Raw genomic sequence first — 10,608 nt, 5'->3', positions numbered from 1 at the left:
CTTGCTGAATTTTTAGGGGCTGATGAAATTTTTCCCAGTAGTTTTTAGCGGTATGCAGAAAGTTGTCTGAGTCCGTATAATTTCGTTAGCCGTTTATACTTTTAGTATGGACGCCTTTCAAAATATAAAAGCTACAACTAAGCAAGCATTTATTAACCCACCCTATAATAGATAAATGAATGTGCTTTCGTGAAAAATGATTTTCAACAGTTTACATTATCCTAAATATTTAGTGTTCTATAATGTATGTATTTTTATAAAATACATACATTATAGATGCTTATATTGCATAAGGACGATTGTTCAGACAAGGAGCCACTCTACAAACTCTACATACTACCTATCTCTTAATCTTCAATTTTGTCCCAGCACTTAAATTCTTAGCATCATGTTGTATACCGCCATCCATTAACGCGCGACACTAGCGCCACGCCCGCGCGAAAATTAAATAATCAGAGCGGCGCGCGCGCCGATCAATTTACGGGATAATGCGATCCATTAAACAAACACGCGCGGGCTGGTTCCCTTTTGATTTAGATCCTCGCGGTTTGGGTGCTCTTGGCACCTCTATCAGATTGTGCACACTGAATACTAGAGCAAGCTTTTCAATAGAAATTGGCCATTTAAAAACTTGTAAATTGTTATTTTGTTTAAAGGAGCTTAATATTCTTGTCAAAAATTAATAATATCACCACTTGGCGATGATATACCTAACAACTGGTGTTAACAAGATTGGAAGTTAGAAACTCAGCAACTTTTTCAGCTTTTTATTTGTAACAGGAAATGTAGAGTTTCTTGGTAGGTATGTGCCTTATTCATACAAATTGTTATTAATCTAATAAATAAAAAAATATGCTGATAAAGTGTACATACCATTATCAAATTAATTTTACTTCTTCATCAGTACGTAGTTACAAAGAGGCCTTGATAGTAACTAAAGTAGCTTTATTAATGTTGTTGTTTTAACGTCAGTTAAAAGCCTCGTTTACCTTAAGGCAAAAATTGCAGAACTAAGCCAACGCATTTTACACTCAACGTCCCTTTATATCACGGAAATGGTCACTCATCTACGACCAAAGGGCTAACGCCAGGCAGTTAAAAGCTCCCTAACAGTAGTTTACAAAAATATTAATTGTGATATTCTAATATGGTTTTAAAAAAGTAATAAAACTAAAACCCAACTAGGTACGACAAAAAACGACGCTTTTCAGAACAAGATTTTCAGAATACTGAACTGTACAAAGTGCTAATGTAGATGCATAGTAATTTTCATGTTTGGAAAACCGCTGTCACGCGTTGTCAAAGTGTTGCGGTAGGTAGGTATATGTAACGTGTGACTACGCCTTTCCAAACATACATACATACATAGCCTGTCAAAATCATAACCCTCCTTTTGCTTTGCCGTAGTCGGGTAAAAATTCAATGATTTACATTCGCAGTAAATCAAAAGAAGAATAAGCTCTGAGCAATCTACTCTTACGGATGCTGTAAAGTGCTGAAGAATACATAATTAAGTTTTTATTGGTATTATAGGATATTGATTTCAATAAACCTGATTTATGGAAAAAAAAATAGGATACCAAGAATTTTGTACTTATGCAGTCTGTCCGATTAAGCAATATTTGATGCCCATGGTAGCTCATAAAAGGGTTGATGCCTTAAATTACTCTCCACAATAACTATAGTGAGTAAAGTTTACAATGCGTTTATATAATGAATATCCGATCGCAGATTCAAGTGTAGCCAGGCCTTTACACAGCTCAACACCGAACAATCTAGATTTTAGTGTTAATTGCGGCCACGTCAAGAAGTTATGACTCCATCCAGCGGGTTCCGTGTTAGCGCCGTAATAACTGCTCGGGGGTGTTTTATTATTAATTTCGTTTCCACTGCAGTCTTTGCCTCGTGCATTTCATTAAATAGTGCGAGCTATTAACTTTAATTGTTGATAACAATTGCAGGTTGTAAGCTCTATTTATACCCTTGTTCCAGTTAGAAACTTTCAGGGTGGGTTGCACCATCTTACTTTAACTTCGACAAACGTCAAAAATCTTTCAAACTCCATACAAAAAACACCGGTTATCGTTATATTTACGGTCAAAGTTAGGTGGTGCAACTAAGCCATAATGTCTCAATTTAAAATTACATCTTAACTAAGATCAGACCTAATTAACAAACTCAGGGAATACGTACCTATTTTAAACAACAGTGGATGAGAAATCAACCAACAAATCAATTTTAGCTAAAATACGTTTACAATACTTTGGTATTTCTTGGACAGTTTGGTATGGGGTAGTTATAATTACTGCATGTAATTTTTGAGCTTTTTAAGTCTTCGGGTATTTCTCATAAGCCCACTACTTACTTGTATTTTATTTCAAACATTCTTTTGTACTCTAAATAAGGAAAAGAGGAAGTAGCTAAAATCCCTGGGCGGTCCCATCAAACAAAAAGCGCCCTCTAATTGGCAAGTACGTAAAAACAAACGTACTTCTCGTGAATGATCAATTTACAATGAATTGTGCAGACAGCACTTCAACCATACCTAAAACATTGTAAAGTCGCACTTATCACAGCTGTATAAGATGCTACAGTGCTTAGCTTGAATTGCTAGCTTTCTGAGTACATTTTCAACGAGCTCTATTGAGCCTCGGGGGGCACTAATAAACAATCGCCGCACGTGGTGACCACCACTGAGAGATTGCGGGTCACACGTCCCTTTTTGGGGCTCCGTTGAAGATTTCTGGGATGAGAAACCTTTTTGTTAAAGGAGGACTGCGCGTACGCACAGCGTGGGATAATCACCTGTCCAAATACCTGATGAAGGGTAGCATGACTGTGAGTGACGGTCGCTTTGGTGGTTTGCGTACATGATCATGACAATTGTTATTATGATTCTTAGATAGGGTACATGCTAGTATGATAAGCAGGAGCTTTTGTCAATTACTCAGACTCATGTCATGGCTATTATGTAGGCAGATTATGTATGGTATAAAGATGATTCTATACTAGCGGCCGCCCGCGACTTCGTACCCATTTTACCCCTATAAGGATTGAATTTTGCAATATCCCGTCTTAGTGAGCACCTACGTTCTAAAAGGAACCCACATTTGAAAACTCCTAGCACTTGTAGTTTCTGCGATTTCGTGACGGGTGAGTCAGTCAGTGACCTTTCACTTTTATATTTGGAGATTCATGTATCATATGTTGGTTATCTAGTCGCCAAGTTACAAACTTGGCTAATTATAGAGAGGTCCTTGGTATACTTTTATAAAGAAAAAAATACATGTCATTTCTCTTTTTCTTTGCTTTTGCAGTATGGAGTTGTGAACCAAACACCACGTTCATAACTTTTATTAATATCGCAGTCAATTTATAATGACCAAGGTCGATTGCTGAATTAATAAAATTATTTATCATGTTGAAATGCGTGAGTCCCTATCTTCGAGATCGGTAAGCTGCAGCCACGTGAAAATTTAAACTTACATTATTAACGACGTAGAGCGATAAGTTACTTAAAAGATAAATTGTTACTCATAAAATATTAAAATCGTTGTAAATCTATTCTACATGATACTTGGGAAGGCTTTTGTCCAGTAGTGGACGTCATTTTACTGAAACGAACTTGGTACAATATAATGACAACTCTCGTTACAACTACTCTCACTCGTTATTCCTATAACTATTTATTTCTTCTAAATTTTAAGCAAATTAAACTTTTGCGACTCTAGCTTTTTCCCACGTAGGTACGTAATCATCATCATCATCATCATTTCAGCAACAGGACGTCCACTCCTGAATATATGTAGACCTCCTCCAATGATTTCTATATTGACCGGTTTGTAGCGGTCTGCATCCAGCGCCTTCCTGCTACCTCTATGAGATCGATGGCTCTACAAAATTTATGTAAGGTACTTGATACAAATAAGGCCTACCTAACTTTAAATGCTTATATTTTAATAAATATTAACGCCAATCAACAAAAACAAAGTTAATTAACTTCTTCCATCCTTTAATTTTAGCAATATTACAAAAAATAACACAATTTTTAACTAAATCTCTTCAAAATAAGCAAATTACGAAACCACTGATTTTGGCTTTAATAAATCACCTACACGGAATAAGGCCTATATGATTCAAATGCCTCTAGACCTTAAAATTGAGGTTGTATTAAACAAAATGTGGTCTTTTAACATTAAACACGTCGATTTGTTTGCGTTATTAAAATTTTANCAAGTACCTTAGGTACTTGTTTCTAGTTTCGTTTGCAGAATACAGGAATTGTCCCGTTACAATTTTTATAACATTTCTTTCTATCAATCAATTAACATTCCTCAGAACCCAAATCAAAAGTTATTTCTATCTTGTCCACCTACCCTGGACCCATGCTCTATGTTTTTGCCGCAGGAGTCGAACGTGTGGTTTTTGCGGGCTTCGAATCGCATCGTTTTTGCGTCGTGTGTGGCATTGTACCTGATGTACCTGCTTCGCGGTACAGATGCGTGATTAGCACTTCGCGCTTCCAGTTGACATTGTTTAATGCCAGTTGTTTGTGGGGTTCCGTAAAAATCTACCTTATAAAAGTCATGCTAAAAATCAGGTAGGTTGATTTAAAAGCCTTTTTAATCTCTCAACTTTAAAAACATTATTAACTTTACTTCCGCTCTGGGCGCATTGTGTCCAATCGTAAATAGACTTTAGAGTACCTACAGCATCATCAAAAATACTTACTTACACTTTTTGTTTTAATTACTGAAAATGTTGTTTGATAATTAATTCAACTTAATAGTACAGCTGAAAACCGAATAAAACTCATACCTACAGAAAACATACTAAATGTTACATGAATTTTTAGGTAGGTTTACAGACAAAACCTGTGGGGTTTATCTATATTTTATTTTTATTAAACAAATGGTTTTTACTTACCTAGCATTATATTATTTCACACACTATACACCTTAAGAACATTTTCCAGTTCCTTCCCAACAAAAACAAAAATATCAACTAAAACTGAGCTATAAAAAAAAATAACAAAAACCCACAAACTCCCTGCAGCATAAACTCGGTCGCACTTCGCGTATTTTATTAAGAAATCGTAAGTTTCTTTTGGACTCGCAGCTTTCGTTTTGGGGCTCTCTGAAGCGCTGAAAATTAAGACCTTTTAAAGCCCTGCTTTAAATTAAATGCATTTTGAATTCGAGGTAGATGACATTAACACGCTTGCTCACAGATAATTAATTTGATGAGAAAACGTGAAAATTGTTTGCTTTATTTTGACTAACTTAAAAAAATATAATGAAACAGAGGTAATAAATAGGGACGTAGTAGGAAGATGAATTTTTAATGCAAAAAATGTTAAGAAAGTCGGCACAAAGAAATATTAGAGCTTTGATTCATATTCATGTGGAGTAAGGCCTATTGAAATACATTTCACAACCACGCGAGGGTTTCAGTAGTAAGCGAATCTTTTCGGAGACAGTCCGAACCCACGTGGGCGAAGCTACGGGTAAAGCTTGTATAAAATAAACGTAAATCATACAAACATTCAAATATGCATTTACATGGTGTTTAAACAAAGTACGACTTAATAAAAAACACAAATATTATTCGTGCCTTACAACTCCTGACGAGTTCACCACCATTTGTAACCGACAGATCATCACAACCGCAATTTAAACCTTATTGCCTTGCAACAAAAGTTAGTTCCATTGCTTGTCATTCGCTGACCTTTATCTGGCGTCAGATCGCAGTTCCGGCGTGTCGATCGCAACTGAAACGGCAAATGTATGCGGTTCGCGCCGCCGCGGGCGCTGGCTTACTCTCCCACGTGCCGGGACGCTGCAAGACTTGTAGCTGGCTGGAGAGAAAAAATAATTCGTAATGCCAAAAAAATACAAAAAAAAGAATAATAATTTAAGCAGCAAATAGGCTTAGAGACGTGTAATGGCTGGAGAGAAAATAAAGAGAAAGATTATTTGTCTTTCTCTTTCTTCAACTTCAGTTATATCAAAAAAAGATAGTTACTGGCTGGAGAGAAAAAAAACACGTTAAAAAGAAATATCGGTATTGTAAAAAAAGAAATATAATAATATTAATATAAGCAGCAAATAGGCTTAGATACATGTAGCTGGCTGGAAATAATAAAATCTCGGTATGGTAAAAAAAAGTAATATAAGCAGCAAGTAGACTGAGAGACGTGTATTAGCTGGCTGGAAAAAAAAAAGAGAAAGACAATATTTTAGTTATTCAATAAAAGAACCACGAGCGAGCGTGTTGCTGGTTGGAAAAAAGCAAAAAATAAAGAAAAATAACAGTCCTGTCAACTATTATATTTCTTTTTTCACATAAACCCACATCAGACTTACGTCATATTTGTGTCGATCGCAACTGAAACGGCAAATGTATGCGGTTCGCGCCGCCGCGGGCGCTGGTGTACGTGCCGGGACGCTGCGAGACTTGTAGCTGGCTGGAGAGAAAAAAAAACGTTAAAAGAAAAATCGGTATTGTAAAAAAAGAAAAATAATAATATTAATATAAGCAGCAAGTAGGCTTAGAGGCGTGTAGCTGGCTAGAAAGAAAAAAATCTCGGTATGGTGAAAAAAGAAAAATAATAATAGTAATTTAAGCAGCAAGTAGGCTGAGAGACGTGTAGCTGGCTGGAGAAAATGTAAAAATATTTCAGTTATTAAAAAAAGAACCACCAGAGTGTTGCTGGTTGGAAAAAAGAAACAGCCTGGTCAACTGTTATTTTTCTTTTTTTTTCACACATCTCACTTTATGTCATTATTTGAGTCGATCGCAACTGAAACGGCAAATTCATGCGGTTTGCGCACGCTCCCAGCTGCGAGACTTGTAGCTGGCTAGAAAGAAAATAGAAAAAAACATATTTAAGGCGGTTATCACACGCGCGGGGCGACAGATTTAATCATTGTATGCAAGTACCTCAGTTTGTATAGAAAACACGCGCGGCACTTCACACTGACAACGCGTCCGCGCGCGTGATTTTTTATATGAAAACCACGCGCTCCGCAGCGGAGCGCGGCGCAGTGTGATAACCGCCTTAGTATATCAAAGAAAGTAAAAAATATCTATACAGTTATAAAATAGAAAATCTACCTGTTAGGTACTTATAGGTTTAAAAGTAGCTACGAAAATAATAAATGATTATTTCAGTAAAATGAAACAAAAATGACATGTAAATGTGACGTAGCCGTTCTCATAGAGATAACTAAAATTTTCATGAAAACTGCTACTATGATAATATTTGAATTGAAACGTGTTAGAACTAGCAGTTACATACCTCAGGTCCGGCAAGTGTGAACTATTTACCGGAGCGAGCGTGCCCGCCGTATCGTTTCATTTGTCAGGAACGCGCTCCTGCGCCGCTTGCAGGTCCATTGCTGCCTGTCTACTAAAAAATAAATAACAAAGAATTTAAAAAAAATCGTTCGTTCGTTTCAGCCAAATGACGTCCACTGCTGGACAAAGGCCTCCCCCAAGGTTTTCCATAATGAACGGTCCTGCGCTGCCCGCATCCAGGCTCTTCCCGCGACCTTTACCAGATCGTCGATCCACCTAGTAGGAGGGCTGCCAACGCTACGTCTTCCAGCCCGTGGTTAAAAAAATTGCTGTCTACTAAAAAAATTAATAACAATGAATTATTTTTTTGTTTATTTGTACTGAAAATCAATATTAATAAGATATTTAATGTTAATCGACATTTCATGATTATGTAATACCAATCGACATTTAATAGTACGTAACATCAATCGACATTTAATAATAATAATATACATGTAATACCAATCTACATTTACCTAATCTATAATTTGCATGCTAACTGACATTGGCTAAATAGGACTGCACTTTTATAAAATACCATCCACCACTTATGTATTTACCCTATTTATAAGCAAATAAAGAATTTGAATTTGAATTTGAATTTAAGAAGCCGGTACTCCATAGGACTATTTCTATCATAGTAGGCTACATAAAACTGGCCCACCTGTAGGCCTAAGATGCGCGCCGTGATAACTTTTATCGACGTCAAAATTTATGGGCAAAATCGATAAAATGGCGTGATAACCGCTTATCGCGGCGCGTATCTTAGGCCTACTGGACCTACCTACACGTCTCTAAACAAGCTATGGAAAGCAATACATAAGGAAAGAAATCGAAACGAAAATTCAACAATTGACCAAGTTAAGGTGACAAATTGACGAAAGTGGAGTAAAACGAATTTTCGAATGGCGACCACGTCTCAGCAAACGTAAAAAAAATTTAAGACCTAAAAGAAATCCCTTTAAGAATATGAATTTTTAAGCAGGAGACCGTATTTTTATGGAATTTCCATCCCCTTAGTAAAGCCTTATGTCCGGCAGTGCAATAGACTTACTTGGACAGTCATTGGCTGAAATGAATTAATGTATTATTATAACATCCTTGGGTCGAAACCCAGAGAATAGCAGTGATATCACTGCTTGTCATATGACAATGTGCATTATTTAGTATTGATTTAAGTAAACCTTATATTTTTTATTTCTATTCCAATCCTCAATGTACAGCATCCACATCCTAAAAATCGCGTTGCGGCGTGCCGCCCGCGGGCCGCGTCGCCGCCGCCTGTGATTTGCGCACGAGTAGATGTTGGCGCGGATCGATTTGAATTCGTCACGTTCGCGGATATCGATCGCAAATCTCCGAGGCGGGGCAGCCAACGAGTGTGAAGGGTCTGTTGTGAGGAAAAATGGGCGACTTTGCAAATAGTTGGATATAGTTTTTTGTAGACCACATAAGAGAAATGCCAAATCGAAACGGCACAATTTAGGCGGTTTTATCGCCAGCAAGCGTCCTAGAGATACAGCTTATTTTCCAACAACCCAAGACAAAGATGAAAATTTTACTCAGTCAGTTGAACAAAAACCTTAAATATCAAACCGACAAAATTGCCTACAAAAATATTGAATGTTGACATGTTTTTGTTGATTGTGTAGAGCAAAACAAGCGCTGTGGACCCGGCTTTAGATACTCGCTTTCTCGCTACGTAAACATTTTAAAAGCGACTAAGGCACAAATATACGAACATGAGGTCTTTTTAACCCATCTGGCCAGCAGCGTGGGAAGTGTAGACCAAATCCTCCATTTGCCTCTGCTAAACCAGAGGGTCCTATATCCTCTAAGCCTCTAAAAAAGACAACTGAGTAAGATAATTTATTGTCAATAACACTTATAACACTTTGTAGAACAGTAATAACCCTTTTTTCAGCAACAAAGCTAATAACTGCCGAAGTGATTTGAAATCTAGGCCATTTTACTATTTCTACTGAACGTTTCAGTTCTCATTTAGAGATCGCAAAGGGAACGGAAATTAGAGAGCCGCGACGGAGCCGATGAAAATGGGTCAAAAGAAAACCCTTTAAAACATCTGCCAAAAGAAAAGTGTGTTTCACACGAAAAGTTTTATTTACTTAGGATCCAAAGATGATGATGAATCCTACATTTTAAAAATAAAATCATTAAATATTCAGTTAATCAAAAGTAATTTTAATATAGTCCGCAACAAAAGACTTGAGCAATCTTGCAGGTAGATAGAAAAAAATATACATATTGAAATAAAAATATTGCTTTGTATTGCAATCGAAGATTTCATTGAAATATAGTATTTAGCTAAGGGTAAACTGAAAAATTTTGGTATAACTTATACTTCACCTAGTACCTATATTTCTTTGTAATTATCAATTTTTTTAGTGTATCATATTTGTTCCAGAAATAATTTGTTTCTTTTTGGCATAGACTTTACCAAATTGTTTTTAGTCTAAAAACTTCTCCAGTATCTTTGGAAAAAAGCTCAAGTTTCAAAGTCTAAAAGTTTTTAGACACCAAAAACTATACATAATGTGTGTTAAAGTGTTTGTAAATAAATCTATCGAAAACGGCTACTTAGAATCACAGAAAACCCAGAAAGAAAAACTCAACAGAAAATCTTTCTATTTGTGCAAAAAAGGGCTTTGGGCATTATGTGGATATTTATTTATTTACTGAGGAGTTCAACGAACCCAGTAAAACCTTTACCTAAAGGCCCTCAAAGCCTCCAACGATTGCTCTCCACTGTTATATTGCTAAGAGCTTTTAAATTACTATACGGTTTGGGGTTCCGTAATTTGATGAAAAACCACATTGTTTGAAACAAGTTTAATATGTAGGTAATTGTTTCTGTTTCCTGAAAGGGTTCAAAAAGCTGTTTTATGGCTTTTACAATAGTTACTTACCTTCAGACTTAGTTAAAACGAGAGGAGTATATGTGAATTTATCTCAGCACTGGCCCATTTATTGTCCCGAAGCAGTGGTAGGGTTAATACTGGAACGTGAAAAAGTGCTTTATGGTTTTATGGTTTTAGATATTTATTTTTCTAAAAGAATACAATTATATTCACAAAGAAAAATACAGAATACACTTTATAATAAATAAGCAGCAAGTGCACGCAACAGACAAGCTCGTTTCATTTATGTATTAAATGAAACTAGGTACAGAAAAAGTGCTTTTTAAACCTATTTTCAAAAATAAATGAGTTGTATGAGTTTTATCTCGATTTCTTTGGAAGGATATGC

Source organism: Ostrinia furnacalis, unplaced genomic scaffold (genome assembly GCF_004193835.3).
Source record: "Ostrinia furnacalis isolate ACB-3 unplaced genomic scaffold, ASM419383v2 OfSCF5991, whole genome shotgun sequence".
In the NCBI taxonomy this organism is placed as follows: domain Eukaryota; kingdom Metazoa; phylum Arthropoda; class Insecta; order Lepidoptera; family Crambidae; genus Ostrinia; species Ostrinia furnacalis.
The sequence above is the reverse complement of the archived record's forward strand: the minus strand, read 5'-3'. Positions refer to the sequence as shown.